Genomic DNA, 6000 nt, shown 5'->3' on the forward strand with positions numbered 1-6000 from the left:
TGCCAGACAAAGGGCCACATAAAGCAATTAAGAATATAGATAGATAACCTTTGTCATTTTCTTTTTACTGTGGGCACACTGGCACACATAAAAAATGAAATTATGTTGCCTGCTGTCAAAGGTGTTTTTCTCATGCGATGCAGAAAATGCAGGTGTTGCTGTGCCTGCTTCACCAGTGTCTCGCTATTGAGTGACCAAGACAGCCTACTTGTTAGCAGCACACCCTGAAATTTGATGCTGGTAACCATTTCCACAGTATCCAGCCTTTCTTTCTTTCTTCTTCAAGTTACTACTTCTTTAAGAGCTACATCATGCAACCATTCCTTGCTGCTGGGCGAGTGGGGGTGGCAACAAGGGATTGCAAGACGGGCAGGGAAGCTGTCATGGAATCTTCAAAATAGGCATCACGATTACAGCAACAGCCTGACCACAGGAGCAGCTGGAAACAGCTGGAAACACTTTCAACTTTTCCAAATCTCATTCCTTTGGGAGTCATTGGTCCTGGATTTTGGACACATTCTGTACATTAATCCAGGGGTCCCCAACCCCTGGGCCGCAGCCAAGTCCCTGGCCCATTAGCAACCAGCCATGTAAGCAGCAGGTAAGTGAGCGAAGCTTCATCTGCACATGAATGGGATCTAGGTTTTGCACAAAACCATCCCTCCTTGGTCTATGGAAGTCAATTTTTCTTCCAAAACTGGTTCCTGATGCCAGAAAGGTTAGGGACCGCTGTTTAACCCATTTGAAGTATCTTGGTTCAAAAACTGTTGCACTACAATCCACTGTTTGTTAAATTTATTTACCAGCCATCTCACTGTGGGGCTATTCTGGGTGGCAGAGCATTGGTAATGGCAACAATGCCCAGTTTTTGGTAATGACAAGAGTTTCAGTAGTATATAGATAATAGAACCACTTTGGTCTAGTGTTTAAGACACCAGGCTAAAAATTAGGAGATTGTGAGTTCTAGTTTTACTTAGGTATGATAGCCAGATGGGTGACTTTGAATCAGTCACTCTCAGACCACCCCACCTCACAAGATTGTTGTTTTGGAGAAAATAGGAGCAGGAATGAATGTTAGATATGTTTGCTGTCTTGAGTTATTTATGTAAGTAATAAAGACAGAATTTTAAAAAGTCTTATTTTTAAAAAAAAATCAATAAAATTATTTGGATGTTTCACCTTGGTTTGAATCAATTGTCCCTGAATCCTAAAGGACTTATTGGCTGCAGACTGGCCACCAGGTGGCAGCGCTCCCTCTGCTCCATCCAACAAGTCAGAAAGGCATTGTGGAAGAAAGTTGACCTGCTATTTATTCATCACACTAAAACAGTGATGGGATTCAAATATGTGAACAACCGGTTCTCTGTGTGGATGCCGCTTCTGGAAGTCCATTCTGGGCCTGGGCAACAAAAAATTAGCTACCGGTTCTGCCGAAGTGGTGCGAACCGGTTGAATCCCACCACTGATCAGGCCACAATATAATACAAAATGGAGACCTTTTGCTTGGAGCAAACAAAACAAGCAATCTACTCTCCAGAAGCAATGAGTTGCAAAACTCAAAAATGCAGGAAACATGCAAGAAAAAAAAACCTGATCTTTTGGGTCAGCTCTTTCAGGCTCATTTCTTATGAATAAGCATTGTAGTGAGGGGTAAATCATTAGATGCCCTGCAGGTGCTGGAAACTGTAGGCTTCAAAGCATCTGCAGGGTAGCAGGGCAGGGCCCTTGGACCAAGATAAGGCAATGGAATCTAAAGCATATGGACCGTTGTTCCATGTGATAACTTTCATAAGCTAATGAACTCCACAAAGGCTCACAAATTTAAATTTCAGTAACCGACCTCATAGCTTTCTAGAAAGTTATGAAACTGGACATTAGTATAAAACTGGATAACTAGATAGAAGAAAAGTATCTACAGATATACAGTATATGAAATGGCTGTTGACTTATAGGATAGGGCAGATACATTAACACAGAATAGAAATATTTCCCTAATTGAATGCAACATCTTGTTACATTGCTACCAAAATGCAACAATTTTCATATCGATTGTTTCTGTTCTAAGATTGTTTCCACACCGTGTTAAAATACCATGATTCACTCATTTACATTTTAGACAAAGTAAGAGCAACATTATTCTTCTTTTTGTGACCCTCCTGAATTACAGCTATAAAACCTGACCTGCAAAAGTCTAGACAACTGCTAGATGTCAGCAAATTTCTGCATTGCTTTGCTGCCATTTAGTAGTCATCCAAATTTGGCATCTGAATATTTCTAATGCTTCTCTCACTTGCTTTCCTTTCTGCAAGGATTTCTTACATTTTTTGAGAAGTGTGGATACCTTTAGTACAATGCTTTTGCTTTTTAAAGAAGTTACTCTTTTAAGTTTAGTAGCTGACTTCAACTAGCCTTACAAGAGTGCACACATTTGGTAGTAGTTTTGTTCTATGAACTGATCCAACAAGCTGATCTTTTCAATATCTATTCTAAAATAAATAAGTGGAATATAGGGATAAGCAGATTCATGTATATCTCTATTCTACTGTGTTGTAATATTATTGGGGCAATTGTCTGGCCGGTTACATTTTCTTTTAACTCATGTTTTTCCCCCAGCAAAGCTGTACAAGAGCAAATAGGAAGCAGGGTGCCATTGTCTTCATCTGGCCAAAAAATACATCTTGACAGTGCCTTACCTTCAGATCTTCTCCATACCTTGTAACATGTCGATGGGATAACAAGAAAAAATATGCATGCATAGGCCTCTGAGAGATTGTGTGAGGGCACCAAGCCATTAAAATGGCTTAACTGTAAGGCACGGGTGTCAAACTCGCCACGTCACATGATGTGTCACAACGTATCATGACTTTTTTCGCATTGCCAGATCTGGGGTGGGATGGACCTCTGCATGATGCAACCGGCCCGTGGGCCGGCAGTTTGACACCGCTGCTGTAAGGAGTCCTGGTACCCTTCTTTATAGGTTTGTTGTAATAGTTTTCAAGGTAAGATACAGTATGTGACTCACTTTGACATTTGTAAATATTGTGATTGTTATTAAATTATTATTTTCTGGCTTAGTAAGAAAGTAAGACCTTAGCATTATTACAGTTCAAAGTACCAGACTGAGAAAGGTTGCATAAATCAAGCAAATATATTAGAGACCTTCAAGTTTCATTGTCTCTTAAGCTATCAGCAAATCCATTCATTGTTTATAAAAATAGTGTTTTTAATTATCTATTATTCTCAAGATTTTCCTGCTTGCTTAAAAATAGCCTCTATCCTATTTTTCTGAAAGAACAATGAAAAATCTAATAGTACTAGAAAGGAAGTGATATTTAACAGGAAATATATTGTGACTGGAAATATTATTGCAATAAATGTTTAAATAATTCCTATCTTCAGTCCATTCAGGAAAGTATCTAGATTTCATTATTTTCATTTCTAAATAACTAACCATTTATAATTATATATTTGTATGTCATGCCTCAGTCTACTGTGGAATGGTATGATGGGAATATTGCATTATTATCAGAAGAGCACTATAAAACTATCACCATTGATTTTTAATGAGTCTATTGCAAGATCATAGCCAAAAAGTACATTATCATAAAACACCATAATTATCTACATTAGCCATAAAATTAAAAAGAAGAATCCACCAAAGGGTTTTGTTTTTGTTTTTTTGAGGCAAAAGTTGTGGCTAGCTGTGAGTTCTAGTCCTGCCTTAGGCATGAAAGCCAGCAGGGTGAACTTGGGCCAGCCTTTCTCAAGTCCAAAATCACCTTACAGGGTTGCTGCTATAAGGAAAATAGAAGGAGGAAGGAATATTAGGTATGTACACGGCCTTGAATTACCAAAAAGTAACAAAGGCCAGGTAAAACTCTAATAAATAAATAAAAATAATATAAAGAATTTCTTTTGACTTAAAACTATTTTCAGGTAAATATTTTTACTGCTTTCACCAGCTCTTTCCTATGTCTGTAAAAACAATACAATATTTAGAGTAATTTAAAAAAATAGAGCCATTAGTACATGCAGTAAACTTCACAGATGATTGGTGGTCAGTACTGTTCAGTGATATTACCAGTTATAATAAAATATAAATAATGCAGACAGAATGAACATATCTACATAAAATTATTTACATACGCATAAACATGCAGATTCATACATAAACTTGAGTCAGGGTTGAAGTTTCTTTCTTGTATCTCTCACCCTTTCGTTCATACTCTAAAAGCTGAATATCTGATATGGGACAAGATTCAGCATTACTCAAATAAAAAAATATTTCATTCCTCTTCTTCCTTTCAAATTTGGTCCCTGCAGTTGGACTCTTTCTCCAAAAGAAATTGAGTAAATGTGGAATGCTTCAAACAGTAATGCGTTAATTCTTATTCCTAATGGGAAGATGAAACCTACTGCATTTGTATGAGAGGCTAATTAATTAATAGCCCCTTCCTTGTGAGCATCCCAATCTCATTGGTAATGAATCAGAACGGATTTATTTTTTAAGGTCAGACTCAATATGACTAGAAATCTATTTAGTACCTCTAAGATGTAGCTATTTACATTTTCTACTTTTGCTCAAGCCAGAACTTATTGAGGTTAGAGTGGCAGCCAGCAGGGACTTCCTTTGCCTTCAGAGTTGAAGCAGAAGATCTGCTGGGCTTGGAGCTTCAGATTTTAGAGGAAGATAAGTTAATTTTGCAAGTGCTTACCCTTCCTGACTCCAGAAATAGCTACTGCATGATCAGTTGTTGTTCTAAGAGTTCTCTGTAATGTCATCATATCTGATTCTACCTGTGAGCACTTGGGATACAGGTGATGGATCATAATGGCAAGGCCTATTCAAACAGATTGATATATCACAATGTATCAAATCAAATTTTTACTATAGTCAAAGACCAGTATAAGGCAGGTGAGGTACAAGAAACTAAAAGGCATAAAATTATACATAAAGGCATAAAATTAGAAATAAAAAACTAAATATAAAGTTGAAGATCAAAAAAGATTTTAAAAGAAGGGGTATGATTTGTAAATGGTTTTAGGGAAACACCACAAAGCTATCATAATACAGAGCATTCTATAATGACATACTGGGTGTTCCTTAAAAATGGTTATCTTCTGACAAATTTTAAGTGCAGCTGCACAGAATCTGGCAACAATGTTGTGGTGGGGTTGGTATCTGAGAGTAGCAAGGAAGTGTAGAATTGTCCTATGTATGGAGTGTCGTTCCCTCCCATTTATGTTCCCCAACATCTGATATTCAAACAGTAATTGATTCTAGTCCTGGAGCTAAGATTTAGTCAGCATGACCAATAGTATTAACTTTATCATATATGAATTTATCCAATCCCTTTCTGAAGCAAATTTATAATGATGACTAAGCTGTTGGTTAAAAAGTAACATCTCTTATCAGTTACAATATAGTAACTTGCCACTTACATAAAGTATATCTCAACCAAACAGTAGCTAGGACAGTCAGTCAATACAGTCATATTTATTGCTGCTTTTAAAAAGATTGTTCAATAGGAACAAACAAAGGCATCTACTAGAAAAAATGTACCATTCTCAGTTTTAAAGTAGATTTGACAGAGTCATACACTTTTTTTCACTTCAGGTAAATGAACACTTTTAGTGTTCTTCTTAGATTGTTTTCTAAAAACCCATTTAGTAAATTAATAAAAGATGAGGAATGGCAAAAATGGTAGCACCAGAAGAGCATTAAAACACCCACAGAGGAAAAAATGCTACCAGGAATCTATTTGCAAAATATTACTAAGATAGGACAAACATTACGTGCTTAATCAATTCAATCTTTTTAGTCATTGTCTAGATGCCATAGAACAAGAACAGAGGAAAAAACATTGTACAATTTCCTATTATTTTAAATGAGAAATACACGAAAACCTACATATATATACAGCATCTTTAAGAGTCATCCAACTATAATTGTGCCAAAATAACAGTATGAGGATAGTTTTATTTCACTTAATGATGGCT

Source organism: Protobothrops mucrosquamatus, unplaced genomic scaffold (genome assembly GCF_001527695.2).
Source record: "Protobothrops mucrosquamatus isolate PMUCROS unplaced genomic scaffold, P.Mucros_1.0 scaffold1251, whole genome shotgun sequence".
In the NCBI taxonomy this organism is placed as follows: Eukaryota; Metazoa; Chordata; class Lepidosauria; order Squamata; family Viperidae; genus Protobothrops; species Protobothrops mucrosquamatus.